The sequence below is a fragment of the Leuresthes tenuis genome, unplaced genomic scaffold, assembly GCF_036924035.1.
Source record: "Leuresthes tenuis unplaced genomic scaffold, fLeuTen1.0.hap1 SCAF_1, whole genome shotgun sequence".
NCBI lineage: Eukaryota > Metazoa > Chordata > Actinopteri > Atheriniformes > Atherinopsidae > Leuresthes > Leuresthes tenuis.
This window is the reverse complement of record NW_027325355.1, coordinates 2,239,892-2,267,482: the sequence shown is the minus strand read 5'-3', so window position 1 is coordinate 2,267,482 and position 27,591 is coordinate 2,239,892. Positions and strand designations below refer to the sequence as shown.

Sequence of the window (27,591 nt, the reverse complement as noted above, 5' to 3'; positions counted from 1 at the left end):
GGTGCACGGCCCATGTCTGGGCGGCTGGGGCCTGGTGGGGTCGGTGGGCTGTTGCCCCTGGCTCCCGGGCGCCTCTGCCCTATGCTTATGGGGGCTCTGTCCGGGGGCTTCCACTGCTGTCTTCTGGGTGGATGCGTGGTTGTCCCTGTGGTGGGCATCCTGGGTTCTGTGCTCCGTGGGGGCTGCTGGTGGCCTGGGTCTTGTGGGCCTCTCTGCCTGTTTCTGATTGCTTGGGGGGGCTGTGGATTGTGGCCGTGTACACTTATACACTCATAAGTAAGAACGGTTATCATGTAGGTCCTGTGCCATGGGTGTTGCATGTTCTCACACACACACACACAATACACATTCATTAGTCCAGTAGCAGTTGATGTATTACCATGTCGCCTCAGGTCATCTATATGCACAGTTGTGTTGTATGCGATTGCCACTACTTGTGCTTGTTTTTGTTTGTTTGTGTGTTTGTTTTTTCTCTGCTTGTTTGCATGGTCCTCGCAGTGTTATGTATCGCAAAGAAAACTATTCTCATGAACTGGAAAGCGAAAAACAGTCTGTGTATTAAGCAGTTTAGAAATGTTATTTTAGATTATATTAGCATGGAAACAATGTCTGCCTCCTCAAAACATCAATTGGCTGAATTTCATTCTCTCTGGTCCCCGCTGATTAGCTTTATCACATAGTGGTGGTGGTGGGTTGCTGTCCCGTCGCTCTGGGCGGTTGGGTGTGTGCTGGGGGGGGGGGCTGTGTGGCTTTGGGTGTCTGGTGGTCTCTCGGGTCGTGGGGACCGGGTTGGTCATTGCTGGGGGGGACTGTGTGTCGGGCTTGGAGGGCAGTTTTGGGGGCTTGCGGGTGGGGCTGTCTTGCTGTGTGGGGCGGGGTCCCTTAGGGGCCTTGGGGTGGTGGCTGCTGGCTCTGTACCGGGTGGCTGGGCCGCTCTGGCGTGGGTGGTGGTGCTGGGCCTGGGCCCTGGTGGCTGGGCGCTGCCTTGCGCCCGGGGGGGCTGGGTTGCCCTGGGCATGCCACAGTATGGGTGGGTTGGTGCAGGTCCTGGTGCCAGGCTTGTTGCTCTGGGACCTCCAGGGTATCCGCAGGTGGTTGTTTTCTTTAGGGTGTTGGGGCGTGCGGTGGGGGGGGGGGTCCTTTTCCCCTGTTGAGGGGGGGGCCTGGGTGATGGTGGGTCTCAGGCCCGGGCTGCTGCGTCTGGTGTGACCGGGTGGTTTGTTTGTTGTTGTTTGTTTGTTTTTTTGTAAAGGTCCTCCGGGGTGGGATGGTGTTGGGTTGAGTGGGGTTGGACGGGGTGGGTACTTTCTGGGGGTACAGTAGCTCCCGGAATATGGTCGCTGCAAGCCCCGAGCCTGGTGGACATCAGGCCCTCTTGATGTCCTGATGTGTTGGGTCCGAGGTAGCGGGTGCCTATTGCAGCCAGTCCCTGGCTGCCCTCTCTGGGGGAGACTAGCTCTCCCAGTGTATATCCCCATACCCCTCTCCCTTTTGGCTCCTGTACACAGCACACACTCACACATGAAGGGTTTTGGGGGCGTGTGTGTTCTGTGGGGTGTAGTGGATGGGGCCACGTAGGCGGTCCCCTTGGCTGCACTCTGCAGTTCCCCACCCCTGTTTTAATTACACCTTAGACATCACTACTTATCAAACACACACACACACACACATTAGGTCTTGGGGGGTGGTTGCACTGAGTGGCATCTGGTGGACGGGGCTCTTTGGGTATGTAGGCTGCCCAGAGGGCCGCGCTCCCAGTTCTACAAGGTTGGCTGCCCCTCAATTTTAATCGCTCACTATTAGAAAATATTGAAGAGCCAGAAGGGTGAGGGGAGGGGTCTTCTCACACCCCTGCTTCCTGGTTGCTGCTCGGGAAGGAGTGGCCAGGAGGAATTAATTATTCTGCTGGTTCAGGGTCTGTGGTGGCTGGGGGGCTGCTGGCCCCATGGTGTGCCCACTGTGCTAGACCCCAGCGGAGTCAAGGGAGGGATGACGTGTGGATGTGTGGATGTATGGGACGTGAAAGTGTGTGTGGTGATGATTGGGCCTGGGTCTGGGACTTGCTGTCGCCTGGCCTGCCTGTGCTTCTCCCAATGGGGGGGCGGCGTTGCCTCTCCCCACTCCTCGCGACTTCACCCACCTGTGGGCACGTCTTGACTGCCAGGGCTCTTGGCCAGGGGCACTGGGACAGGCGCTGACCCACTGCGTGGCTGTCTGGGGCGCTTGGCCCTCCCGGGTATTGGGTGGGGCCTCTGCCGGGGGGTTTTGGGGCGCTCGGGCTCCTGGGGCCGGGTCCGGTGCACGGCCCATGTCTGGGCGGCTGGGGCCTGGTGGTGTCGGTGGGCTGTTGCCCCTGGCTCCCGGGCGCCTCTGCCCTATGCTTATGGGGGCTCTGTCCGGGGGCTTCCACTGCTGTCTTCTGGGTGGATGCGTGGTTGTCCCTGCGGTGGGCATCCTGGGTTCTGTGCTCCGTGGGGGCTGCTGGTGGCCTGGGTCTTGTGGGCCTCTCTGCCTGTTTCTGATTGCTTGGGGGGGGCTGTGGATTGTGGCACTCATAACTAAGCACGGTTATCATGTAGGTCCTGTGCCATGGGTGTTGCATGTTCCCCCCCCACACACACACACAACACACATTCATTAGTCCAGTAGCAGTTGATGTATTACCATGTCGCCTCAGGTCATCTATATCCACAGTTGTGTTGTATGCGATTGCCACTACTTGTGCTTGTTGTTGTTTGTTCTCTGCTTGTCTGCTTTCAGGTGCTCCTGGTGGCGCAAAGGCTGGATTCGCAACAGAGACCATGGATTATTGTCTGTTTTGTTTTTTTACAGGTGTAGCAGCTGGTTGTCTGGTTTTTGTTTCTTTTTTTGTTCTGTTTCCTCTTCTTTCCTTTTCCCCCGGTCCGGTTCAGTTCCATTACATGTTATATATAACAAGAAATAAATAAATGGGCATCAAGGGGAGCTTTACATTTATAAAACTTCCCTTGGCAAAGCAAATCAGTTTGGCATAAAAGGTATTCACAATTCTGCTGCCATAATGCTGAACAGAACAAGGGAAAAAAGTGAAGGAATTCATTTTACAGCTAAATCCTCATAAAGAGCGTATTGCTCAACCATAAGTGTGGTTCTTTCTCATACAAGGTTATACAAAGAAGTTTATGTTTGAAACCAGCTTAAACATGGACAAATATGAAGGACAAAGCAGTTTTAACTTGGTTTGAGTGAAGCAATTAATTTTATGGCAATATCTGAAATCTTGACTATCTACTTAAAAGAAAGCGAATTTCGGATTCCAGAAGAACGTGTGGTTCTTTCTCATATAAGGTAATATAAAGAAGTTTATACTTGAAACCAGCTTAGACATGGATAAATAAGAAGGACAAAGCAGTTTTAACTTGGTTGAAGTGAAGGAATTCATTTTACAGCAAAATCCTGAATCGTGCATAACTCCTCATAAGGAGTGTATTGCTCAACCGTAAGGGATGCTCTTTCTCATACAAGGTTATAAAAAGAAGTTTATGTTTGAAACCAGCTTAAACATGGACAAATATGAAGGACAAAGCAGTTTTAACTTGGTTTGAATGAAGCAATTCATTTTATGGCAATATCTGAAATCTTGACTATCTACTTAAAAGAAAGCGAATTTCGGATTCCAGAAGAACGTGTGGTTCTTTTTCATATAAGGTAATATAAAGAAGTTTATACTTGAAACCAGCTTAGACATGGATAAATAAGAAGGACAAAGCAGTTTTAACTTGGTTGAAGTGAAGGATTTCATTTTACAGCAAAATCCTGAAACGTGCATTACTCCTCATAAGGAGTGTATTGCTCAAACATGTTTTGTTTTTTTCTCATACAAGATTATAAAAAGAAATTTATGTTTGAAACCATCTTAAACATTGACAAATATGAAGGACAAAGCAGTTTTAACTTGGTTTGAGTGAAGCAATTCATTTTATGGCAATATCTGAAATCTTCACTATCTCCTTGAAAGAAAGCGAATTTCGGATTCTAGAAGAACAAGTGTGGTTCTTTCTCATATAAGGTAATATAAAGAAGTTTATACTCGAAACCAGCTTAGACATGGATAAACAAGAAGGACAAAGCAGTTTTAACTTGGTTGAAGTGAAGGATTTCATTTTACAGCAAAATCCTGAAACGTGCATTACTCCTCATAAGGAGTGTATTGCTCAAACATGTGTTTTTTTCTCATACAAGATTATAAAAAGAAATTTATGTTTGAAACCATCTTAAACATTGACAAATATGAAGGACAAAGCAGTTTTAACTTGGTTTGAGTGAAGCAATTCATTTTATGGCAATATCTGAAATCTTCACTATCTCCTTGAAAGAAAGCGAATTTCGGATTCTAGAAGAACAAGTGTGGTTCTTTCTCATATAAGGTAATATAAAGAAGTTTATCATTGAAACCAGCGTAGACGTGGATAAATATGAAGGACAAAGCAGTTTTAACTTGGTTTAAGTGAAGGAATTCATAGTTAGCAGTTCCTTGATGAGGGATATTTCAGACACCAAAATCCATTTTCTAAAGAGAAATAAAGAGAAAACAACAATCACTTCTGTTAAAGACTGAAAAAGAAATGTCACCCATGAAATCAACAATGCTTTTAGGGACTTCTATAAAACCTTATATTCATCACAAAATGATCCATCAGACAGTAACATAGATCAGTTTCTTAGTAATATCAACCTTCCAAAATTACAAACCGAACAGGCAATGGCTCTGGATTCACCTCTCTCAATAGGAGAACTCCATGAAGCCCTTCAACATATGCCTAGTAACAAAGCCCCGGGTGGCCACCAGATGGTTTTCCAGCAGAGTTCTACAAAGAATTGTGGACTGTTTTGGCACTGCATTTCACAAAATGGTATTACAAGTTAAGCAGAATGGCAGATTATCCCCACACATGAACTCTGCTAACATTATCCTGCTACAGAAACCAGGAAAAGACCCCATACTTCCATCCAGCTACCGCCCAATATCTCTAATAAATGCAGGCCTCAAAATAATTTGTAAAGTCCTCGCCAAAAGAATAGAAAAAATAACTCCACTTATAATACATCCTGACCAGACAGGTTTCATAAAGGGTAGACGATCATCCACTAACACTCGCAGGCTAATTAATCTCATAGACTATTCTACCATCGACAACCTGGAAACCACAATAGTCTCTCTAGATGCAGAAAAAGCATTTGATCGAGTGAACTGGAAATTTTTATTCGCAGCATTAAAAAAATTCGGGTTTGGGTCACACTTCATCAACTGGATAAGGATATTATATAGCTCCCCAAATGCAAGTGTCAGGACAAATGATCAAACTTCTCCAAGCTTCAGTCTGCAGAGAGGTACAAGACAGGGTTGCCCACTTTCTCCATCACTTTTTGCTATTTTCATCGAACCTTTTGCAGCTGCTATCAGACAAGATAGAAATATTAAAGGCATCCAACCCCAAAATATTGAGCATAAAATAAGTCTTTATGCTGATGATGTATTACTTTTCCTCCACAACTCACAGACATCTCTCACTCACACGATCACACTCATAAATAAATTCTCAGCACTTTCTGACTACTCTATCAATTGGTCTAAGACCACAGTTCTGCCCATTAACTGTAGGGTCCAGAATATACCTGCGATCACTTTACAGTCAGGAAATATTAGATATTTAGGCATAAACATTTCCTCCAGGCTCTCAGAGCTAACAAAGCTAAATTATGTGCAATTATTAAAGACAGTAGAGGACGATCTCTCTCGTTGGAAGTCCTTACCTATATCACTTATGGGGAGAGTTACAACCATTAAAATGATGATACTACCAAAAGTTAACTATTTGTTCTCAATGATCCCCATAAAACCATCTGCTACTTGGTTTAAGTCACTAGATTAATGCATCTCCAAATTTCTGTGGAAAAACAAACCACCACGTATTAGTTTAAAAACGCTACAGAAAACCAAGGAAAGTGGTTGATTAGATTTACCTCATTTTCAGCGCTATTCCTTAGCCAATAGGTTACAGTATATATCAAAATGGTTTAAACCTAGCCCAATAGATGAACCACACAGCTTCTGGCCACAAATATGTTTGAACACCTTTAGAATGACTCGAAATCCTAATTTACAGCTCATACAATACAAAATTCTTCATAGAACACACTATACAGGACAAAGGATGTTCAGGATGGGTCTAACACACTCTAACATCTGCTCACATTGCACAGATAACACACCTGATGATTATGCACACGCTTTGTGGTTTTGTGCGCCTGTCCAGAAGTTCTGGTTTGAAGTGTGTACGGACCTATCAACGTGGCTAAAGTGTAGCATTCCTGCATGCTGGGTGACTTAGACAACATCAACATGGAAATTAACTCAGCACACATGGTCCTCACAGTGTTATGTATCGCAAAGAAAACTATTCTCATGAACTGGAAAGTGAAGAATAATCTGTGTATTAACCTGTTTAGAAATGTTCTTTTAGATTATATTAGCATGGAAACAATGTCTGCCTCCTTAAAACATCAATTGGCTGAATTTCATTCTCTCTGGTCCCCGCTGATTAACTGTGTGGCTTCGGGCGTCTGGTGGTCTCTCGGGTCGTGGGGACCGGGTTGGTCATTGCTGGGGGGGACTGTGTGTCGGGCTTGGAGGGCAGTTTTGGGGGCTTGCGGGTGGGGCTGTCTTGCTGTGTGGGGCGGGGTCCCTTAGGGGCCTTGGGGTGGTGGCTGCTGGCTCTATACCGGGTGGCTGGGCCGCTCTGGCGTGGGTGGTGGTGCTGGGCCTGGGCCCTGGTGGCTGGGCGCTGCCTTGCGCCCGGGGGGGCTGGGTTGCCCTGGACATGCCACAGTATGGGTGGGTTAGTGCAGGTCCTGGTGCCAGGCTTGTTGCTCTGGGACCTCCAGGGTGTCCGCAGGTGGTTGTTTTCTTTAGGGTGTTGGGGCGTGCGGTGGGGGGGTTGCTTTTCCCCTGATGGGGGGGGGCCAGGGTGATGGTGGGTCTCAGGCCCGGGCTGCTGCGTCTGGTGTGACCGGGTGGTTTGTTTGTTGTTGTTTGTGTGTTTGTTTGTAGAGGTCCTCCGGGGTGGGGTTGGGTTGAGTGGGGTGGGGCGGGGTGGGTACCTTCTGGGGGTACAGTAGCTCCCGGAATATGGTCGCTGCAGGCCCCGAGCCTGGTGGACATCAGGCCCTCCTGCCCTGTGCTGGGTCCCAGGTAGCGGGGGTGCCTATTGCTGCCAGTCCCTGGCTGCCCTCTCCGGGGGAGAGTAGCTCTCCCGGTGTATATCCCCATACCCTCTCCCTTTTGGCTCCTGTACACAGCACACACTCACACATGAAGGGTTTTGGGGGGCGTGTGTGTTCTGTGGGGTGTAGTGGATGGGGCCACGTAGGTGGTCCCCTTGGCTGCACTCTGCAGTTCCCCGCCCCTGTTTTAATTACACCTTAGACATCACTACTTATCAAACACACACACACACACACATTACGTCTTGGGGGGTGGTTGCACTGAGTGGCATCTGGTGGACGGGGCTCTTTGGGTATGTAGGCTGCCCAGAGGGCCGCCCTCCCAGTTCTACAAGGTTGGCTGCCCCTCAATTTTAATCGCTCACTATTAGAAAATATTGAAGAGCCAGAAGGGTGAGGGGAGGGGTCTTCTCACACCCCTGCTTCCTGGTTGCTGCTCGGGAAGGAGTGGCCAGGAGGAATTAATTATTCTGCTGGTTCAGGGTCTGTGGTGGCTGGGGGGCTGCTGGCCCCATGGTGTGCCCACTGTGCTAGACCCCAGCGGAGTCAAGGGAGGGATGACGTGTGGATGTATGGGACGTGAAAGTGTGTGTGGTGATGATTGGGCCTGGGTCTGGGACTTGCTGTCGCCTGGCCTGCCTGTGCTTCTCCCAATGGGGGGGCGGCGTTGCCTCTCCCCACTCCTCGCGACTTCACCCACCTGTGGGCACGTCCTGACTGCCAGGGCTCTTGGCCAGGGGCACTGGGGCAGGCGCTGACCCACTGCGTGGCTGTCTGGGGCGCTTGGCCCTCCCGGGTATTGGGTGGGGCCTCTGCCGGGGGGTTTTGGGGCGCTCGGGCTCCTGGGGCCGGGTCCGGTGCACGGCCCATGTCTGGGCGGCTGGGGCCTGGTGGGGTCGGTGGGCTGTTGCCCCTGGCTCCCGGGCGCCTCTGCCCTATGCTTATGGGGGCTCTGTCCGGGGGCTTCCACTGCTGTCTTCTGGGTGGATGCGTGGTTGTCCCTGCGGTGGGCATCCTGGGTTCTGTGCTCCGTGGGGGCTGCTGGTGGCCTGGGTCTTGTGGGCCTCTCTGCCTGTTTCTGATTGCTTGGGGGGGCTGTGGATTGTGGCCGTGTACACTTATACACTCATAAGTAAGAACGGTTATCATGTAGGTCCTGTGCCATGGGTGTTGCATGTTCTCACACACACACACACACACACACAATACACATTCATTAGTCCAGTAGCAGTTGATGTATTACCATGTCGCCTCAGGTCATCTATATGCACAGTTGTGTTGTATGCGATTGCCACTACTTGTGCTTGTTTTTGTTTGTTTGTGTGTTTGTTTTTTCTCTGCTTGTTTGCATGGTCCTCGCAGTGTTATGTATCGCAAAGAAAACTATTCTCATGAACTGGAAAGCGAAAAACAGTCTGTGTATTAAGCAGTTTAGAAATGTTGTTTTAGATTATATTAGCATGGAAACAATGTCTGCCTCCTCAAAACATCAATTGGCTGAATTTCATTCTCTCTGGTCCCCGCTGATTAGCTTTATCACATAGTGGTGGTGGTGGGTTGCTGTCCCGTCGCTCTGGGCGGTTGGGTGTGTGCTGGGGGGGGGCTGTGTGGCTTTGGGCGTCTGGTGGTCTCACGGGTCGTGGGGACCGGGTTGGTCATTGCTGGGGGGGACTGTATGTCGGGCTTGGAGGGCAGTTTTGGGGGCTTGCGGGTGGGGCTGTCTTGCTGTGTGGGGCGGGGTCCCTTAGGGGCCTTGGGGTGGTGGCTGCTGGCTCTGTACCGGGTGGCTGGGCCGCTCTGGCATGGGTGGTGGTGCTGGGCCTGGGCCCTGGTGGCTGGGCGCTGCCTTGCGCCCGGGGGGGCTGGGTTGCCCTGGACATGCCACAGTATGGGTGGGTTGGTGCAGGTCCTGGTGCCAGGCTTGTTGCTCTGGGACCTCCAGGGTATCCGCAGGTGGTTGTTTTCTTTAGGGTGTTGGGGCGTGCGGTGGGGGGGGGGTGCTTTTCCCCTGTTGAGGGGGGGGCCTGGGTGATGGTGGGTCTCAGGCCCGGGCTGCTGCGTCTGGTGTGACCGGGTGGTTTGTTTGTTGTTGTTTGTTTGTTTTTTTGTAGAGGTCCTCCGGGGTGGGATGGGGTTGGTTGAGTGGGGTTGGACGGGGTGGGTACTTTCTGGGGGTACAGTAGCTCCCGGAATATGGAGGACATCAGGCCCTCTTGATGTCCTGATGTGTTGGGTCCGAGGTAGCGGGTGCCTATTGCAGCCAGTCCCTGGCTGCCCTCTCTGGGGGAGACTAGCTCTCCCGGTGTATATCCCCATACCCCTCTCCCTTTTGGCTCCTGTACACAGCACACACTCACACATGAAGGGTTTTGGGGGCGTGTGTGTTCTGTGGGGTGTAGTGGATGGGGCCACGTAGGCGGTCCCCTTGGCTGCACTCTGCAGTTCCCCACCCCTTTTTTAATTACACCTTAGACATCACTACTTATCAAACACACACATACACACTAGGTGGTTGCACTGAGTGGCATCTGGTGGGCGGGGCTCTTTGGGTATGTAGGCTGCCCAGAGGGCCGTGCTCCCAGTTCTACCAGTTCGGGTTTGGGTCACACTTCATCAACTGGATAAGGATATTATATAGCTCCCCAAATGCAAGTGTCAGGACAAATGATCAAACTTCTCCAAGCTTCAGTCTGCAGAGAGGTACAAGACCGGGTTGCCCACTTTCTCCCTCACAATACTTTATATATTTTTGATAGTAGTTTTGGGGTGCAGATGCTTAGAAATTCTGCTACCCTAATCGGGAGTTGTAAGTCTGGTTGGTGGAGGATATATTTCTTTCTTATTATAGACTTAAGTTGTTGATATTCTAGGAATTTATTGCTGCCTATCTCATGTTGTGATATGAGCTCATCAAATGAAATAAAATTTCCATTTTGGATTATATGTTCCAGATGTTTGATTCCTTTGATCTTCCACAGAGTAAAGTTTAGCATTTTTTTGTTTTGCAGGATGTCAGGATTGTTCCAGATGGGTGTAAGCTTACACGGGACAAGTGAAGACTTTGTTATTTTTAGAAATTCCCACCAGGCTGTCAGAGAGGTGCTGATGTTAATGCTTTTAAAACATTTGTGATTTTTTTACGTTTTGACTAATAAGTGGCAGGTCAGAGATTTCCAGATTATCACACAATGCTTGTTCTATATTCATCCATGGTTCATCTATTGGGCTAGGTTTAAACCATTTTGATATATACTGTAACCTATTGGCTTACAACTCCCGATTAGAGTAGCAGAATTTCTAAGCATCTGCATCCCAAAACTACTATCAAAAATACATAAATTATTGTCTAAGATAGATGACACAATGTCTTTACCATCCTAAAAATGGGAGGCAGATTTATCCATCAGTTCTAGTCATAGCTTCTGGCCACAAATATGTTTGAACACCTTCAGAATGACTCGAAATCCTAATTTACAGCTCATACAATACAAAATTCTTCATAGAACACACTATACAGGACAAAGGATGTTAAGGATGGGTCTAACACGCTCAAACATCTACTCACATTGCACAGATAACACACCTGATGATTATGCACACGCTTTGTGGTTTTGTGCGCCTGTCCAGAAGGTCTGGTTTGAAGTCTGTACGGACCTATCAACATGGCTAAAGTGTAGCATTCCTGCATGCCCCACACTGTGCATACTGGGTGACTTAGACAACATCAACATGGAAATGAACTCAGCACACATGGTCATCACAGTGTTATGTATCGCAAAGAAAACTATTCTCATGAACTGGAAAGCGAAGAACAATCTGTGTATTAACCAGTTTAGAAATGTTCTTTTAGATTACATTAGCATGGAAACAATGTCTGCCTCTTTCAAACATCAATTGGCTGAATTTCATTCTCTCTGGTCCCCGCTGATTAGCTTTATCACATAGTGGTGGTGGTGGGTTGCTGTCCCGTCGCTCTGGGCGGTTGGGTGTGTGCTGGGGGGGGGCTGTGTGGCTTCGGGCGTCTGGTGGTCTCTCGGGTCGTGGGGACTGGGTTGGTGATTGCTGGGGGGGACTGTGTGTCGGGCTTGGAGGGCAGTTTTGGGGGCTTGCAGGTGGGGCTGTCTTGCGGTGTGGGGCGGGGTCCCTTAGGGGCCTTGGGGTGGTGGCTGCTAAGTACTGGAATCATACACTTCCTCTATGTAACCAGATAATTGCCGAGAAAGGCTGACTTGTAGTGGGCACATCTTCCTCCCTGATGTGATTATTCTCTGCAGCTGAAACTGAGACTCTCAGATCACTTCGTGTCTGCCAACAAAGAAGCAGCAGCTGCTGAAGATGACCAACTTCCTCATGTGTCACAGGATGATCAGACGTTGCAACAAAAGACATGCAGGTGGTCGAGAGAAGAGAAGAAGCTTACAGCACCTGGTATTCCCAAGAGATCTCCCATCCAAGTACTAACCAGGCCCAACACTGCTTGGCTTCCGAGATCAGACGAGGTCAGGCATGTTCAGGGTGGTGTGGCCGTAAGCAACAATGTCTCTGACAAATGTGCATTATATAGGTACTGGAATCATACGGTTCCTCTATGCAACCAGATAATTGCCGAGAAAGGCTGATGTGTAGCGGGCATATCATCTTCTCTGATGTGGTCATTCTCTGCAACTGAAACTGAGACTCTCAGATCACCTCGTGTCTATCAACAAAGCAGCAGCTGCTGAAGATGACCAACTTCCTCATGTGTCACAGGGTGATCAGACGTTGCAACAAAAGACATGCAGGTGGTAGAGAGAAGAGAAAAAGCTTACCATACCTGGCATTCCCAAGAGGTCTTCCATCCAAGTACTAACCAGGCCCAAACCTCCTTGGCTTCCGAGATCAGACGAGGTCGAGCATGTTCAGGGTGGTGTGGCCGTAAGCAACAATGTCTCTGACTAATGTGCATTATATAGGTACTGGAATCATACGGTTCCTCTATGCAACCAGATCATTTCCGAGAAAGGCTGATGTGTAGTGGGCACATCTTCTTCCCTGACGTGATTATTCTCTGCAGCTGAAACTGAGACTCTCAGATCACTTTGTGTCTGCCAACAAAGCAGCAGCAGCTGAAGATGACCAACTTCCTCATGTGTCACAGGGTGATCAGACGTTGCAACAAAAGACATGCAGGTGGTAGAGAGAAGAGAAAAAGCTTACAGCACCTGGTATTCCCAGAGAGTCTATCATCCAAGTACTAACCAGGCCCAAACCTGCTTGGCTTCCGAGATCAGACGTGGTCAGGCATATTCAGGGTGGTGTGGCGGTAAGCAACCATAACTGTGACAAATGTGCATTATAAAGATATTGGAATCATACAGTTCCTCTATGTAACCAGATAATTGCCAAGAAAAGCTGATAAGTAGTGGGCACATCTTCTTCCCTGACGTGATTATTCTCTCGAGCTGAAACTGAGACTCTCAGATCACTTTGTGTCTGCCAACAAAGCAGCAGAAGCTGAAGATGACCAACTTCCTCATGTGTCACAGGGTGATCAGACGTTGCAACAAAAGACATGCAGGTGGTAGAGAGAAGAGAAAAAGCTTACAGCACCTCGTATTCCCAAGAAGTCTTCCATCCAAGTCCAAACCAGGCCCAACTGTGCTTGGCTTCCGAGATCAGACGAGGTCGGGCATGTTCAGGGTTGTGTGGCCGTAAGCAACAATGTCTCTGACAAATGTGCATTATATAGGTACTGGAATCATATGGTTCCTCTATGCAACCAGATAATTGCCGAGAAAGGCTGATGTGTAGCGGGCATATCATCTTCTCTGATGTGATCATTCTCTTCAGCTGAAACTGAGACTCTCAGATCACTTCGTGTCTGCCAACAAAGCAGCAGCAGCTGAAGATGACCACCTTCCTCATGTGTCACAGGGTGATCAGACGTTGCAACAAAAGACATGCAGGTGGTAGAGAGAAGAAAAAAAGCTTACAGCACCTGGTATTCCCAAGCGGTCTCCCATCAAAGTACTAACCAGGCCCAACCCTCCTTGGCTTCCGAGATCAGACGAGGTTGGACATATTCAGGGTGGTTTGGCCGTAAGCAACAATCTCTGTGACAAATGCGCATTATATAGGCAATCAAATCATATGGTTCCTCTATGTAACCAGATAATTGCAGAGAAAGGCTGATATGTAGCGGGCATATCTTTTTCCCTGATGTGATAATTCTCTCCAGCTGAAAATGAGACTCTCAGATCACTTCGTGTCTGCCAACAAAGCAGCAGCAGCTGAAGATGACCAACTTCCTCATGTGTCACAGGGTGATCAGACATTGCAACAAAAGACATGCAGGTGGTTGAGAGAAGAGAAAAAGCTTAAAGCACCTGGTATTCCCAAAAGGTCTTCCATCCAAGTACAAACCAGGCCCAACTGTGCTTGGCTTCCGAGATCAGACGAGGGCGGGCATGTTCAGGGTGGTGTGGCCGTAAGCAACAATATCTCTGAAAAATGTGCATTATATAGGTACTGGAATCATACGGTTCCTCTATGCAACCAGATAATTGCAGAGAAAGGCTGATGTGTAGTGGGCACATCTTGTTCCCTGACGTGATCATTCTCTTCAGCTGAAACTGAGACTCTCAGATCACTTCGTGTTTGCCAACAAAGCAGCCGCAGCTGAAGATGACCAAATACCTCATGTGTCACAGGGTGATCAGACGTTGCAACAAAACACATGCAGGTGGTAGAGAGAAGAGAAAAACCTTACAGCACCTGGTATTCCCAAAAGGTCTCCCACCCAAGTACTAACCAGGCCCAACACTGCTTGGCTTCCGAGATCAGACGAGGTCAGGCAAATTCAGGGTGGTGTGGCCGTAAGTAACAATGTCTGTGACAAATGTGCATTATATAGGTACAGGAATCATACGGTTCCTCTATGTAACCAGATAATTGCAGAGAAAGGCTGATGTGTAGTGGGCACATCTTCTTCCCTGACGTGATTATTCTCTTCAGCTGAAACTGAGACTCTCAGATCACTTCGTGTCTTCCAACAAAGCAGCAGCAGCTGAAGATGGCCAACTTCCTCATGTGTCACAGGGTGATCAGACGTTGCAACAAAAGACATGCAGGTTGTAGAGAGAAGAGAAAACGCTTACAGCACCTGGTATTCCCAAGCAGTCTCCCATTCAAGTACTAACCAGGCCCAACCCTCCTTGGCTTCCGAGATCAGACGAGGTCAGGCTTATTCAGGGTGGTGTGGCCGTAAGGAACAATTTCTGTGACACATGTGCATTATATAGGTACTGGAATCATACACTTCCTCTATGAAACCAGATAATTGCCGAGAAAGGCTGAGTTGTAGTGGGCACATATTCTTCCCTGATGTGATTATTCTCTGCAACTGAAACTGAGACTCTCAGATCACTCTGTGTCTGCCAACAAAGCAGCAGCAGCTGAAGATGACCAACTTCCTCATGTGTCACAGGGTGATCAGACGTTGCAAAAAAAGACATGCAGGTGGTAGAGAGAAGAGAAAAAGCTTACAGCACCTGGTATTTTCAAGCGGTCTCCCACCAAAGTACTAACCAGGCCCAACTCTTCTTGGCTTCCGAGATCAGACGAGGTCAGGCATATTGAGGGTGGTGTGGCCGTAAGCAACAATGTCTGTGACAAATGTGCATTATATAAGTACAGGAATCATACGGTTCCTCTATGTAACCAGATAATTGCTGAGAAAGGCTGATGTGTAGTGGGCACATCTTCTTCCCTGACGTGATTATTCTCTTCAGCTGAAACTGAGACTCTCAGATCACTTCGTGTCTGCCAACAAAGCAGCAGCAGCTGAAGATGACCAACTTCCTCATGTGTCACAGGGTGATCAGACGTTGCAACAAAAGACATGCAGGTTGTTGAGAGAAGAGAAAACGCTTACAGCACCTGGTATTCCCAAGCAGTCTCCCATTAAAGTACTAACCAGGCCCAACCCTCCTTGGCTTCCGAGATCAGACGAGGTCGGGCATATTCAGGGTGGTGTGATCGTAAGGAACAATTTCTGTGACAAATGTGCATTATATAGGTACTGGAATCATACAATTCCTCTATGTAACCAGATAATTGCAGAGAAAGGCTGACTTGTTATGGGCACATCTTCTTCCCTGATGTGATTATTCTCTGCAGCTGAAACTGAGACTCTCAGATCACTTGGTGTCTGCCAACAAAGCAGCAGCAGCTGAAGATCACCAACTTCCTCATGTGTCACAGGGTGATCAGACGTTGCAACAAAAGACATGCAGGTTGTAGAGAGAAGAGAAAACGCTTACAGCACCTGGTATTCCCAAGCAGTCTACCATCCAAGTACTAACCAGGCTCAAACGTGCTTGGCTTCCGAGATCAGACGAGGTCGGGTATATTCAGGGTGGTGTGGCCGTAAGCAACAATAACTGTGACAAATGTGCATTATATAAGTACTGGAATCATACACTTCCTCTATGTAACCAGATAATTTCCGAGAAAGGCTCACTTGTTATGGGCATATCTTCTTCCCTGATGTGATCATTCTCTGCAGCTGAAACTGAGACTCTCAGATCACTTCGTGTCTGCCAACAAAGCAGCAGCAGCTGCTGAAGATGACCAACTTCCTCATGTGTCACAGGGTGATCAGACGTTGCAACAAAAGACATGCAGGTGGTAGAGAGAAGAGAAAAAGCTTACCACACCTGGTATTCCCAAGAGGTCTCCTATCCAAGTACAAACCAGGCCCAAACCTGCTTGGCTTCCGAGATCAGACGTGGTCGGGCATATTCAGGGTGGTGTGGCGGTAAGCAACCATAACTGTGACAAATGTGCATTATAAAGGTACTGGAATCATACAGTTCCTCTATGTAACCAGATAATTGCCGAGAAAAGCTGATAAGTAGTGGGCACATCTTCTTCCCTGAAGTGATTATTCTCTCTAGCTGAAACTGAGACTCTCAGATCACTTCGTGTCTTCCAACAAAGCAGCAGCAGCTGAAGATGGCCAACTTCCTCATGTGTCACAGGGTGATCAGACGTTGCAACAAAAGACATGCAGGTGGTAGAGAGAAGAGAAAAAGCTTAAGGCACCTGGTATTCCCAAGCGGTCTCCCATTCAAGTACTAACCAGGCCCAACCCTGCTTGGCTTCCGAGATCAGACGAGGTTGGGCTTATTCAGGGTGGTGTGGCCGTAAGCAACAACATCGGTGACAAATGTGCATTATATAGGTACTGGAATCATACGGTTCCTCTATGCAACCAGATAATTGCCGAGAAAGGCTGATGTGTAGCGGGCAAATAATCTTCTTCCCTGACGTGATAATTTTCTCCAGCTGAACATGAGACTCTCAGATCACTTCGTGTCTGCCAACAAAGCAGCAGAAGCTGAAGATGACCAACTTCCTCATGTGTCACAGGGTGATCAGACGTTGCAACAAAAGACATGCAGGTGGTAGAGAGAAGAGAAAAAGCTTAAGGTACCTGGTATTCCCAAGCGGTCTCCCATTCAAGTACTAACCAGGCCCAACCGTGCTTGGCTTCCGAGATCAGACGAGGTCGGGCTTATTCAGGGTGGTGTGGCCGTAAGCAACAATATCGGTGACAAATGTGCATTATATAGGTACTGGAATCATACACTTCCTCTGTATAACCAGATAATTGCCGAAAAAGGCTGACTTGTAGTGGGTTCATCTTCCTCCTTGATGTGATTATTCTCTGGAGCTGAAACTGAGACTCTCAGATCACCTCGTGTCTATCAACAAAGCAGCAGCAGCTGAAGATGACCAACTTCTTCACGTGTCACAGGGTGATCAGACGTTGCAACAAAAGACATGCAGGTGGTAGAGAGAAGAGAAAAAGCTTACAGCACCTGGTATTCCCAAGCTGTCTCCCATCCAAGTACTAACCAGGTACAACCCTGCTTGGCGTCCGAGATCAGACGAGGTCGGGCTTATTCAGGGTGGTGTGGCCGTAAGCAACAACGTCTCTGACAAATGTGCATTATATAGGTACTGGAATCATACGGTTCCTCTATGTAACCAGATAATTGCTGAGAAAGGCTGATGTGTAGTGGGCACATCTTCTTCCCTGACGTGATTATTCTCTGCAGCTGAAACTGAGACTCTCAGATCACTTCGTGTCTGCCAACTACGGTTCCTCTATGCAACCAGATAATTGCCGAGAAAGGCTGATGTGTAGCGGGCAAATCATCTTCTCTGATGTGATCATTCTCTGCAACTGAAACTGAGACTCTCAGATCACTTCGTGTCAGCCAACAAAGCAGCCGCAGCTGAAGATGACCAACTTCCTCATGTGTCACAGGGTGATCAGACGTTGCAACAAAAGACATGCAGGTGGTAGAGAGAAGAGAAAAAGCTTACAGCACCTGGTATTCCCAAGCTGTCTCCCATCCAAGTACTAAGGAGGCTCAACCCTGCTTGGCTTCCGAGATCAGACGAGGTCGGGCATGTTCAGGGTGGTGTGGCCGTAAGCAACAATGTGTCTGACAAATGTGCATTATATAAGTACAGGAATCATACGGTTCCTCTATGTAACCAGATAATTGCTGAGAAAGGCTGATCTGTAGTGGGCACATCTTCTTCTCTGATGTGATTATTCTCTCCAGCTGAAACTGAGACTCTCAGATTACCTCATGTCTGCCAACAAAGCAGCAGGAGCTGAAGATGACCAACTTCCTCATGTGTCACAGGGTGATCAGACGTTGCAACAAAAGACATGCAGGTGGTCAAGAGAAGACAAAAAGCTTACAGCACCTGGTAATCCCAAGCAGTCTCCCATCTAAGTACTAACCAGGCCCAACCCTACTTGGCTTCCGAGATAAGACAAGGTGGGGCTTATTCAGGGTGGTGTGGCGGTAAGCAAATATATTTGTTACAAATGTGAATTATATAGGTACTGGAATCATACACTTCCTCTATGAAACCAGATAATTGCCGAGAAAGGCTGATGTGTAGTGGGCATATCATCTTCTCTGATGTGATCATTCTCTTCAGCTGAAACTGAGACTCTCAGATCACTTCGTGTCTGCCAACAAAGCAGCAGCAGCTGAAGATGACCAACTTCCTCATGTGTCACAGGGTGATCAGACGTTGCAACAAAACACATGCAGGTGGTAGAGAGAAGAGAAACAGCTTACAGCACCTGGTATTCCCAAGCAGTCTCCCATTGAAGTACAAACCAGACCCAACCCTGCTTGGCTTCCGAGATAAGACAAGGTGGGGCTTATTCAGGGTGGTGTGGCGGTAAGCGACAATATCTGTTACAAATGTGAATTATATAGGTACTGGAATCATACACTTGCTCTATGAAACCAGATAATTGCCGAGAAAGGCTGACTTGTAGTGGGTTCATCTTCCTCCTTGATGTGATTATTCTCTGCAGCTGAAACTGAGACTCTCAGATCACTTCGTGTCTGCCAACAAAGCAGCAGCTGCTGAAGATGACCAACTTCCTCATGTGTCACAGGGTGATCAGACGTTGCAACAAAAGACATGCAGGTTGTAGAGAGAAGAGAAAACGCTTACAGAACCTGGTATTCCCAAGCAGTCTCCCATTAAAGTACTAACCAGGCCCAACACTGCTTGGCTTCCGAGATCAGACGAGGTCGGGCTTATTCAGGGTGGTGTGGCCGTAAGCAACAATATTGGTGACAAATGTGCATTATATAGGTACTGGAATCATACACTTCCTCTGTATAACTAGATAATTGCCGAAAAAGGCTGACTTGTAGTGGGTTCATCTTCCTCCTTGATGTGATTATTCTCTGCAGCTGAAACTGAGACTCTCAGATCACCTCGTGTCTATCAACAAAGCAGCAGCAGCTGAAGATGACTAACTTCTTCACGTGTCACAGGGTGATCAGACGTTGCAACAAAAGACATGCAGGTGGTAGAGAGAAGAGAAAAAGCTTACAGCACCTGGTATTCCCAAGCTGTCTCCCATCCAAGTACTAACCAGGTACAACCCTGCTTGGCGTCCGAGATCAGACGAGGTCGGGCTTATTCAGGGTGGTGTGGCCGTAGGCAACAATGTCTCTGACAAATGTGCATTATATAGGTACTGGAATCATACGGTTCCTCTATGCAACCAGATAATTGCCGAGAAAGGCTGTTGTGTAGCGGGCAAATCATCTTCTCTGATGTGATCATTATCTGCAACTGAAACTGAGACTCTCAGATCACTTCGTGTCAGCCAACAAAGCAGCAGCAGCTGAAGATGACCAACTTCCTCATGTGTCACAGGGTGATCAGGAGTTGCAACAAAAGACATGCAGGTGGTAGAGAGAAGAGAAGAAGCTTACAGCACCTGGTATTCCCAAGCAGTCTCCCATCCACGTACTAAGGAGGTTCAACCCTGCTTGGCTTCCGAGATCAGACGAGGTCGGGCATGTTCAGGGTGGTGTGGCCGTAAGCAACAATGTGTCTGACAAATGTGCATTATATAAGTACAGGAATCATACGGTTCCTCTATGTAACCAGATAATTGCTGAGAAAGGCTGATCTGTAGTGGGCACATCTTCTTCCCTGAAGTGATTATTCTCTTTAGCTGAAACTGAGACTCTCAGATCACTTCGTGTCTTCCAACAAAGCAGCAGCAGCTGAAGATGGCCAACTTCCTCATGTGTCACAGGGTGATCAGACGTTGCAACAAAAGACATGCAGGTGGTAGAGAGAAGAGAAAAAGCTTAAGGCACCTGGTATTCCCAAGCGGTCTCCCATTCAAGTACTAACCAGGCCCAACCCTGCTTGGCTTCCGAGTTCAGACGAGGTTGGGCTTATTCAGGGTGGTGTGGCCGTAAGCAACAATATCGGTGACAAATGTGCATTATATAGGTACTGGAATCATACACTTCCTCTGTATAACCAGATAATTGCCGAAAAAGGCTGACTTGTAGTGGATTCATCTTCCTCCTTGATGTGATTATTCTCTGGAGCTGAAACTGAGACTCTCAGATCACCTTGTGTCTATCAACAAAGCAGCAGCAGCTGAAGATGACCAACTTCTTCACGTGTCACAGGGTGATCAGACGTTGCAACAAAAGACATGCAGGTGGTAGAGAGAAGAGAAAAAGCTTACAGCACCTGGTATTCCCAAGCTGACTCCTATCCAAGTACTAACCAGGTACAACCCTGCTTGGCGTCCGAGATCAGACGAGGTCGGGCTTATTCAGGGTGGTGTGGCCGTAAGCAACAATGTCTCTGACAAATGTGCATTATATAGGTACTGGAATCATACGGTTCCTCTATGCAACCAGATAATTGCCGAGAAAGGCTGATGTGTAGCGGACAAATCATCTTCTCTGATGTGATCATTCTCTGCAACTGAAACTGAGACTCTCAGATCACCTCGTGTCTATCAACAAAGCAGCAGCAGCTGAAGATGACCAACTTCTTCACGTGTCACAGGGTGATCAGACGTTGCAACAAAAGACATGCAGGTGGTAGAGAGAAGAGAAAAAGCTTACAGCACCTGGTATTCCCAAGCTGTCTCCTATCCAAGTACTAACCAGGTACAACCCTGCTTGGCGTCCGAGATCAGACGAGGTCGGGCTTATTCAGGGTGGTGTGGCCGTAAGCAACAATGTCTCTGACAAATGTGCATTATATAGGTACTGGAATCATACGGTTCCTCTATGCAACCAGATAATTGCCGAGAAAGGCTGATGTGTAGCGGGCAAATCATCTTCTTCCCTGACGTGATAATTTTCTCCAGCTGAACATGAGACTCTCAGATCACTTCGTGTCTGCCAACAAAGCAGCAGAAGCTGAAGATGACCAACTTCCTCATGTGTCACAGGGTGATCAGACGTTGCAACAAAAGACATGCAGGTGGTAGAGAGAAGAGAAAAAGCTTAAGGTACCTGGTATTCCCAAGCGGTCTCCCATTCAAGTACTAACCAGGCCCAACCGTGCTTGGCTTCCGAGATCAGACGAGGTCGGGCTTATTCAGGGTGGTGTGGCCGTAAGCAACAATATCGGTGACAAATGTGCATTATATAGGTACTGGAATCATACACTTCCTCTGTATAACCAGATAATTGCCGAAAAAGGCTGACTTGTAGTGGATTCATCTTCCTCCTTGATGTGATTATTCTCTGGAGCTGAAACTGAGACTCTCAGATCACCTCGTGTCTATCAACAAAGCAGCAGCAGCTGAAGATGACCAACTTCTTCACGTGTCACAGGGTGATCAGACGTTGCAACAAAAGACATGCAGGTGGTAGAGAGAAGAGAAAAAGCTTACAGCACCTGGTATTCCCAAGCTGTCTCCTATCCAAGTACTAACCAGGTACAACCCTGCTTGGCGTCCGAGATCAGACGAGGTCGGGCTTATTCAGGGTGGTGTGGCCGTAAGCAACAATGTCTCTGACAAATGTGCATTATATAGGTACTGGAATCATACGGTTCCTCTATGCAACCAGATAATTGCCGAGAAAGGCTGATGTGTAGCGGGCAAATCATCTTCTTCCCTGACGTGATAATTTTCTCCAGCTGAACATGAGACTCTCAGATCACTTCGTGTCTGCCAACAAAGCAGCAGAAGCTGAAGATGACCAACTTCCTCATGTGTCACAGGGTGATCAGACGTTGCAACAAAAGACATGCAGGTGGTAGAGAGAAGAGAAAAAGCTTACAGCACCTGGTATTCCCAAGCTGACTCCTATCCAAGTACTAACCAGGTACAACGCTGCTTGGCGTCCGAGATCAGACGAGGTCGGGCTTATTCAGGGTGGTGTGGCCGTAAGCAACAATGTCTCTGACAAATGTGCATTATATAGGTACTGGAATCATACGGTTCCTCTATGCAACCAGATAATTGCCGAGAAAGGCTGATGTGTAGTGGACAAATCATCTTCTCTGATGTGATCATTCTCTGCAACTGAAACTGAGACTCTCAGATCACCTCGTGTCTATCAACAAAGCAGCAGCAGCTGAAGATGACCAACTTCTTCACGTGTCACAGGGTGATCAGACGTTGCAACAAAAGACATGCAGGTGGTAGAGAGAAGAGAAAAAGCTTACAGCACCTGGTATTCCCAAGCTGTCTCCTATCCAAGTACTAACCAGGTACAACCCTGCTTGGCGTCCGAGATCAGACGAGGTCGGGCTTATTCAGGGTGGTGTGGCCGTAAGCAACAATGTCTCTGACAAATGTGCATTATATAGGTACTGGAATCATACGGTTCCTCTATGCAACCAGATAATTGCCGAGAAAGGCTGATGTGTAGCGGGCAAATCATCTTCTTCCCTGACGTGATAATTTTCTCCAGCTGAACATGAGACTCTCAGATCACTTCGTGTCTGCCAACAAAGCAGCAGAAGCTGAAGATGACCAACTTCCTCATGTGTCACAGGGTGATCAGACGTTGCAACAAAAGACATGCAGGTGGTAGAGAGAAGAGAAAAAGCTTAAGGTACCTGGTATTCCCAAGCGGTCTCCCATTCAAGTACTAACCAGGCCCAACCGTGCTTGGCTTCCGAGATCAGACGAGGTCGGGCTTATTCAGGGTGGTGTGGCCGTAAGCAACAATATCGGTGACAAATGTGCATTATATAGGTACTGGAATCATACACTTCCTCTGTATAACCAGATAATTGCCGAAAAAGGCTGACTTGTAGTGGATTCATCTTCCTCCTTGATGTGATTATTCTCTGGAGCTGAAACTGAGACTCTCAGATCACCTTGTGTCTATCAACAAAGCAGCAGCAGCTGAAGATGACCAACTTCTTCACGTGTCACAGGGTGATCAGACGTTGCAACAAAAGACATGCAGGTGGTAGAGAGAAGAGAAAAAGCTTACAGCACCTGGTATTCCCAAGCTGACTCCTATCCAAGTACTAACCAGGTACAACCCTGCTTGGCGTCCGAGATCAGACGAGGTCGGGCTTATTCAGGGTGGTGTGGCCGTAAGCAACAATGTCTCTGACAAATGTGCATTATATAGGTACTGGAATCATACGGTTCCTCTATGCAACCAGATAATTGCCGAGAAAGGCTGATGTGTAGCGGACAAATCATCTTCTCTGATGTGATCATTCTCTGCAACTGAAACTGAGACTCTCAGATCACCTCGTGTCTATCAACAAAGCAGCAGCAGCTGAAGATGACCAACTTCTTCACGTGTCACAGGGTGATCAGACGTTGCAACAAAAGACATGCAGGTGGTAGAGAGAAGAGAAAAAGCTTACAGCACCTGGTATTCCCAAGCTGTCTCCTATCCAAGTACTAACCAGGTACAACCCTGCTTGGCGTCCGAGATCAGACGAGGTCGGGCTTATTCAGGGTGGTGTGGCCGTAAGCAACAATGTCTCTGACAAATGTGCATTATATAGGTACTGGAATCATACGGTTCCTCTATGCAACCAGATAATTGCCGAGAAAGGCTGATGTGTAGCGGGCAAATCATCTTCTTCCCTGACGTGATAATTTTCTCCAGCTGAACATGAGACTCTCAGATCACTTCGTGTCTGCCAACAAAGCAGCAGAAGCTGAAGATGACCAACTTCCTCATGTGTCACAGGGTGATCAGACGTTGCAACAAAAGACATGCAGGTGGTAGAGAGAAGAGAAAAAGCTTACAGCACCTGGTATTCCCAAGCTGTCTCCCATCCAAGTACTAACCAGGTACAACCCTGCTTGGCGTCCGAGATTAGACAAGGTCGGGCTTATTCAGGGTGGTGTGGCCGTAAGCAACAATGTCTCTGACAAATGTGCATTATATAGGTACTGGAATCATACGGTTCCTCTATGCAACCAGATAATTGCCGAGAAAGGCTGATGTGTAGCGGGCAAATCATCTTCTCTGATGTGATCATTATCTGCAACTGAAACTGAGACTCTCAGATCACTTCGTGTCAGCCAACAAAGCAGCAGCAGCTGAAGATGACCAACTTCTTCACGTGTCACAGGGTGATCAGACGTTGCAACAAAAGACATGCAGGTGGTAGAGAGAAGAGAAAAAGCTTACAGCACCTGGTATTCCCAAGCTGTCTCCCATCCAAGTACTAACCAGGTACAACCCTGCTTGGCGTCCGAGATCAGACGAGGTCGGGCTTATTCAGGGTGGTGTGGCCGTAAGCAAAAATGTCTCTGACAAATGTGCATTATATAGGTACTGGAATCATACGGTTCCTCTATGCAACCAGATAATCATCTTCTCTGATGTGATCATTATCTGCAACTGAAACTGAGACTCTCAGATCACTTCGTGTCAGCCAACAAAGCAGCAGCAGCTGAAGATGACCAACTTCCTCATGTGTCACAGGGTGATCAGAAGTTGCAACAAAAGACATGCAGGTGGTAGAGAGAAGAGAAGAAGCTTACAGCACCTGGTATTCCCAAGCAGTCTCCCATCCAAGTACTAACCAGGCCCAACCCTGCTTGGCTTCCGAGATCAGACGAGGTTGGGCTTATTCAGGGTGGTGTGGCCGTAAGCAACAATATCGGTGACAAATGTGCATTATATAGGTACTGGAATCATACACTTCCTCTGTATAACCAGATAATTGCCGAAAAAGGCTGACTTATAGTGGGTTCATCTTCCTCCTTGATGTGATTATTCTCTGGAGCTGAAACTGAGACTCTCAGATCACCTCGTGTCTATCAACAAAGCAGCAGCAGCTGAAGATGACCAGCTTCTTCACGTGTCACAGGGTGATCAGACGTTGCAACAAAAGACATGCAGGTGGTAGAGAGAAGAGAAAAAGCTTACAGCACCTGGTATTCCCAAGCAGTCTCCCATCAAGTACTAAGCAGGCCTAAACCTGCTTGGCTTCCGAGATCAGACGAGGTCGGGCTTATTCAGGGTGGTTTGGCCGTAAGCGACAATGTCTGTGACAAATGTGCATTATATAGGTACTGGAATCATACGGTTCCTCTATGCAACCAAATAATTGCAGAGAAAAGCTGACTTGTAGTGGGCACATCTTCTTCTCTGATGTGATTATTCTCTCCAGCTGAAACTGAGACTCTCAGATTACCTCATGTCTGCCAACAAAGCAGCAGCAGCTGAAGATGACCAACTTCCTCATGTGTCACAGGGTGATCAGACGTTGCAACAAAACACATGCAGGTGGTAGAGAGAAGAGAAACAGCTTACAGCACCTGGTATTCCCAAGCAGTCTCCCATTGAAGTACAAACCAGACCCAACCCTGCTTGGCTTCCGAGATAAGACAAGGTGGGGCTTATTCAGGGTGGTGTGGCGGTAAGCGAACATATCTGTTACAAATGTGAATTATATAGGTACTGGAATCATACACTTGCTCTATGAAACCAGATAATTGCCGAGAAAGGCTGATGTGTAGTGGGCATATCATCTTCTCTGATGTGATCATTCTCTTCAGCTGAAACTGAGACTCTCATATCACTTCGTGTCTGCCAACAAAGCAGCAGAAGCTGAAGATGACCAACTTCCTCATGTGTCACAGGGTGATCAGACGTTGCAACAAAAGACATGCAGGTTGTAGAGAGAAGAGAAAACGCTTACAGCACCTGGTATTCCCAAGCAGTCTCCCATTAAAGTACTAACCAGGCCCAACCCTCCTTGGCTTCCGAGATCAGACGAGGTCGGGCTTATTCAGGGTGGTGTGGCCGTAAGGAACAATTTCTGTGACAAATGTGCATTATATAGGTACTGGAATCATACACTTCCTCTATGTAACCAGATAATTGCAGAGAAAGGCTGACTTGTTATGGAAACATCTTCTTCCCTGATGTGATTATTCTCTGCAGCTGAAACTGAGACTCTCAGATCACTTCGTGTCTGCCAACAAAGCAGCAGCAGCTGAAGATGACCAACTTCCTCATGTGTCACAGGGTGATCAGACGTTGCAACAAAAGACATGCAGGTTGTAGAGAGAAGAGAAAACTCTTACAGAACCTGGTATTCCCAAGCAGTCTCCCATTAAAGTACTAACCAGGCCCAACCCTCCTTGGCTTCCGAGATCAGACGAGGTCGGGCTTATTCAGGGTGGTGTGGCCGTAAGGAACAATTTCTGTGACAAATGTGCATTATATAGGTACTGGAATCATACGGTTCCTCTATGTAACCAGATAATTGCAGAGAAAGGCTGACTTGTTATGGGCACATCTTCTTCCCTGATGTGATTATTCTCTGCAGCTGAAACTGAGACTCTCAGATCACTTCGTGTCTGCCAACAAAGCAGCAGCAGCTGAAGATGACCAACTTCGTCATGTGTCACAGGGTGATCAGACGTTGCAACAAAAGACATGCAGGTGGTCGAGAGAAGACAAAAAGCTTACAGCTCCTGGTATTCCCAAGCGGTCTCCCATTTAAGTACTAACCAGGCCCAACCCTCCTTGGCTTCCGAGATCAGACGAGGTCGGGCTTATTCAGGGTGGTGTGGCCAAAAGGAACAATTTCTGTGACAAATGTGCATTATATAGGTACTGGAATCATACAATTCCTCTATGTAACCAGATAATTGCAGAGAAAGGCTGACTTGTTATGGGCACATCTTCTTCCCTGATGTGATTATTCTCTGCAGCTGAAACTGAGACTCTCAGATCACTTCGTGTCTGCCAACAAAGCAGCAGCAGCTGAAGATGACCAACTTCGTCATGTGTCACAGGGTGATCAGACGTTGCAACAAAAGACATGCAGGTGGTCGAGAGAAGACAAAAAGCTTACAGCTCCTGGTATTCCCAAGCGGTCTCCCATTTAAGTACTAACCAGGCCCAACCCTCCTTGGCTTCCGAGATCAGACGAGGTCGGGCATGTTCAGGGTGGTGTGGCCGTAAGCAACAATGTCTCTGACAAATGTGCATTATATAGGTACAGGAATCATACGGTTCCTCTATGCAACCAGATAATTGCCGAGAAAGGCTGATGTGTAGCGGGCAAATCATCTTCTCTGATGTGATCATTCTCTGCAACTTAAACTGAGACTCTCAGATCACTTCGTGTCAGCCAACAAAGCAGCAGCAGCTGAAGATGATCAACTTCCTCATGTGTCACAGGGTGATCAGACGTTGCAACAAAAGACATGCAGGTGGTAGAGAGAAGAGAAAAAGCTTACAGCACCTGGTATTCCCAAGCTGACTCCAATCCAAGTACTAACCAGGTACAACCCTGCTTGGCGTCCGAGATCAGACGAGGTCGGGCTTATTCAGGGTGGTGTGGCCGTAAGCGACAATGTCTGTGACAAATGTGCATTATATAGGTACTGGAATCATACGGTTCCTCTATGCAACCAGATAATTGCAGAGAAAAGCTGACTTGTAGTGGGCACATCTTCTTCTCTGATGTGATCATTCTCTGCAACTGAAACTGAGACTCTCAGATCACCTCGTG

General features: G+C 47.7%; 37 pseudogenes; all 37 read right to left on the bottom strand.

Moving 5' to 3' along the window:
* Positions 1 to 11,676: 11,676 nt before the first annotated feature.
* Positions 11,677 to 11,795, bottom strand: LOC140299352 (5S ribosomal RNA; annotated as a pseudogene).
* A 269-nt stretch (positions 11,796 to 12,064) lies between these two features.
* LOC140295113 (5S ribosomal RNA) lies at positions 12,065 to 12,183 on the bottom strand (annotated as a pseudogene).
* Positions 12,184 to 12,452: 269 nt separating this feature from the next.
* Positions 12,453 to 12,571, bottom strand: LOC140294831 (5S ribosomal RNA; annotated as a pseudogene).
* Positions 12,572 to 13,228: 657 nt separating this feature from the next.
* LOC140316571 (5S ribosomal RNA) lies at positions 13,229 to 13,347 on the bottom strand (annotated as a pseudogene).
* A 269-nt stretch (positions 13,348 to 13,616) lies between these two features.
* LOC140294966 (5S ribosomal RNA) lies at positions 13,617 to 13,735 on the bottom strand (annotated as a pseudogene).
* A 269-nt stretch (positions 13,736 to 14,004) lies between these two features.
* LOC140309417 (5S ribosomal RNA) lies at positions 14,005 to 14,123 on the bottom strand (annotated as a pseudogene).
* Positions 14,124 to 14,392: 269 nt separating this feature from the next.
* Positions 14,393 to 14,511, bottom strand: LOC140291032 (5S ribosomal RNA; annotated as a pseudogene).
* Positions 14,512 to 14,780: 269 nt separating this feature from the next.
* On the bottom strand, positions 14,781 to 14,899 carry LOC140282786 (5S ribosomal RNA; annotated as a pseudogene).
* A 269-nt stretch (positions 14,900 to 15,168) lies between these two features.
* On the bottom strand, positions 15,169 to 15,287 carry LOC140291474 (5S ribosomal RNA; annotated as a pseudogene).
* Positions 15,288 to 15,556: 269 nt separating this feature from the next.
* LOC140289697 (5S ribosomal RNA) lies at positions 15,557 to 15,675 on the bottom strand (annotated as a pseudogene).
* A 272-nt stretch (positions 15,676 to 15,947) lies between these two features.
* On the bottom strand, positions 15,948 to 16,066 carry LOC140267487 (5S ribosomal RNA; annotated as a pseudogene).
* Positions 16,067 to 16,335: 269 nt separating this feature from the next.
* On the bottom strand, positions 16,336 to 16,454 carry LOC140311951 (5S ribosomal RNA; annotated as a pseudogene).
* Positions 16,455 to 16,726: 272 nt separating this feature from the next.
* LOC140320909 (5S ribosomal RNA) lies at positions 16,727 to 16,845 on the bottom strand (annotated as a pseudogene).
* A 269-nt stretch (positions 16,846 to 17,114) lies between these two features.
* LOC140290425 (5S ribosomal RNA) lies at positions 17,115 to 17,233 on the bottom strand (annotated as a pseudogene).
* A 397-nt stretch (positions 17,234 to 17,630) lies between these two features.
* LOC140292956 (5S ribosomal RNA) lies at positions 17,631 to 17,749 on the bottom strand (annotated as a pseudogene).
* A 1,045-nt stretch (positions 17,750 to 18,794) lies between these two features.
* On the bottom strand, positions 18,795 to 18,913 carry LOC140288660 (5S ribosomal RNA; annotated as a pseudogene).
* A 269-nt stretch (positions 18,914 to 19,182) lies between these two features.
* On the bottom strand, positions 19,183 to 19,301 carry LOC140293677 (5S ribosomal RNA; annotated as a pseudogene).
* Positions 19,302 to 19,570: 269 nt separating this feature from the next.
* Positions 19,571 to 19,689, bottom strand: LOC140294941 (5S ribosomal RNA; annotated as a pseudogene).
* A 269-nt stretch (positions 19,690 to 19,958) lies between these two features.
* LOC140303717 (5S ribosomal RNA) lies at positions 19,959 to 20,077 on the bottom strand (annotated as a pseudogene).
* Positions 20,078 to 20,346: 269 nt separating this feature from the next.
* On the bottom strand, positions 20,347 to 20,465 carry LOC140292158 (5S ribosomal RNA; annotated as a pseudogene).
* A 269-nt stretch (positions 20,466 to 20,734) lies between these two features.
* On the bottom strand, positions 20,735 to 20,853 carry LOC140289956 (5S ribosomal RNA; annotated as a pseudogene).
* A 272-nt stretch (positions 20,854 to 21,125) lies between these two features.
* On the bottom strand, positions 21,126 to 21,244 carry LOC140320898 (5S ribosomal RNA; annotated as a pseudogene).
* A 269-nt stretch (positions 21,245 to 21,513) lies between these two features.
* On the bottom strand, positions 21,514 to 21,632 carry LOC140289954 (5S ribosomal RNA; annotated as a pseudogene).
* A 272-nt stretch (positions 21,633 to 21,904) lies between these two features.
* Positions 21,905 to 22,023, bottom strand: LOC140295980 (5S ribosomal RNA; annotated as a pseudogene).
* Positions 22,024 to 22,292: 269 nt separating this feature from the next.
* Positions 22,293 to 22,411, bottom strand: LOC140289953 (5S ribosomal RNA; annotated as a pseudogene).
* Positions 22,412 to 22,683: 272 nt separating this feature from the next.
* LOC140320887 (5S ribosomal RNA) lies at positions 22,684 to 22,802 on the bottom strand (annotated as a pseudogene).
* A 269-nt stretch (positions 22,803 to 23,071) lies between these two features.
* LOC140292157 (5S ribosomal RNA) lies at positions 23,072 to 23,190 on the bottom strand (annotated as a pseudogene).
* Positions 23,191 to 23,459: 269 nt separating this feature from the next.
* On the bottom strand, positions 23,460 to 23,578 carry LOC140289952 (5S ribosomal RNA; annotated as a pseudogene).
* Positions 23,579 to 23,850: 272 nt separating this feature from the next.
* Positions 23,851 to 23,969, bottom strand: LOC140296639 (5S ribosomal RNA; annotated as a pseudogene).
* Positions 23,970 to 24,238: 269 nt separating this feature from the next.
* LOC140290424 (5S ribosomal RNA) lies at positions 24,239 to 24,357 on the bottom strand (annotated as a pseudogene).
* Positions 24,358 to 24,594: 237 nt separating this feature from the next.
* On the bottom strand, positions 24,595 to 24,713 carry LOC140299936 (5S ribosomal RNA; annotated as a pseudogene).
* Positions 24,714 to 24,982: 269 nt separating this feature from the next.
* Positions 24,983 to 25,100, bottom strand: LOC140294414 (5S ribosomal RNA; annotated as a pseudogene).
* Positions 25,101 to 25,757: 657 nt separating this feature from the next.
* Positions 25,758 to 25,876, bottom strand: LOC140288492 (5S ribosomal RNA; annotated as a pseudogene).
* Positions 25,877 to 26,145: 269 nt separating this feature from the next.
* Positions 26,146 to 26,264, bottom strand: LOC140293212 (5S ribosomal RNA; annotated as a pseudogene).
* Positions 26,265 to 26,533: 269 nt separating this feature from the next.
* Positions 26,534 to 26,652, bottom strand: LOC140292066 (5S ribosomal RNA; annotated as a pseudogene).
* A 269-nt stretch (positions 26,653 to 26,921) lies between these two features.
* LOC140300600 (5S ribosomal RNA) lies at positions 26,922 to 27,040 on the bottom strand (annotated as a pseudogene).
* Positions 27,041 to 27,309: 269 nt separating this feature from the next.
* On the bottom strand, positions 27,310 to 27,428 carry LOC140288386 (5S ribosomal RNA; annotated as a pseudogene).
* Positions 27,429 to 27,591: the final 163 nt, after the last annotated feature.